This window comes from Austrofundulus limnaeus, unplaced genomic scaffold (genome assembly GCF_001266775.1).
Source record: "Austrofundulus limnaeus strain Quisiro unplaced genomic scaffold, Austrofundulus_limnaeus-1.0 Scaffold245, whole genome shotgun sequence".
Taxonomy (NCBI): domain Eukaryota; kingdom Metazoa; phylum Chordata; class Actinopteri; order Cyprinodontiformes; family Rivulidae; genus Austrofundulus; species Austrofundulus limnaeus.
Window position 1 is genome coordinate 637,944 of NW_013952647.1, and position 1,127 is coordinate 639,070.

A 1,127-nucleotide genomic window follows, 5' to 3' on the forward strand; every position below is an offset into this window, starting at 1 on the left:
GCATTAAGACCTGCAGTGTGAACGTAGCCTGAGATCAGTGTGTTTAAAGTTTGTTACTGCTTTGCCATGATTCTAACATCACTTCAACACTCTGAAACTGGACCTGTTCTGTCCTCCATTGCCTCAGAAACTCCGGTTTCATGCATTGCTGAGTCAGCAGCTTGATCTGATAAAATTCAGACCTGCTGGGCTCCACAGCCTCCCTCAACCTTCAGTGAGGAGGGAGGTGAAAAATCCTCCTCCACTGTGAAACCACCTGTCGCTGTGCTGTCTCTCTCAGGGTTCATGCAGGGTCTGATAAAGTCTAAAATTTAAAAATCTAAATGTTAGGCCTAAACAAAAGTCTTAAAAATGCCCAGATTTTCATCCAAGGTCTTAAATTTAATTTTGTCAGGTCTTAATTTTCTTTACTTTTGATCMTTCCTGAGAGGCGTTGGCTGTATAAATAAACAGAGTAAAGCACAGTAATCAGAGGTTCACACAATCTGTCTTCATGAAGGGCTRMGTTTGCTGCTGGTCTTTGTACGCRTTAAACTACAAGTCCTGTGATAACTGCTGGCAAAAAACAGCACAGTTTACTTCCATGTTTTCAACCTCTTTGCTGCTACMACCCTCCACATACAGCAGCTTGTTCACCTGCCCAAAAAACAAAGCAGTTCAGTCATGTCTGCTGCTTGTTGTTTAAACACAAAGTGTGTTTTCAGTGAGGCTTGGCTGATATCAGTGATTTTTGCACTCTGATGGAAGCGGCTCCCAGCAGTCGGTTAGGGTTAGGTCTTAGTGAAGGTCTCATAGATATGACCCAGGGCTCAAGAGTGCAACCAATTTGGTCGCAAATGCGACCTGATTTCCTAATAGGGCGACTAAAAAAAAGTCCGGTCACACTGGTGCGAACAGTCGTACGAGGCGGAGGGGGAGCGGTCGCCCACTGAAACAAAAAGTTTCCATGTTCCATAAAAAATGAATCCATCAGTATCAATGGCCGCCCGCCGACAGTCTCATCTCTCCTAGTAACACTTCGCTCTGCTCGCAGCTCCGCTCCACACCTCCTACACACACACTGTTGTTCTATCCTCATGAGGACTTTGCATTGACTTCCATTCATTTCCCTGTCAATTCTATAACCA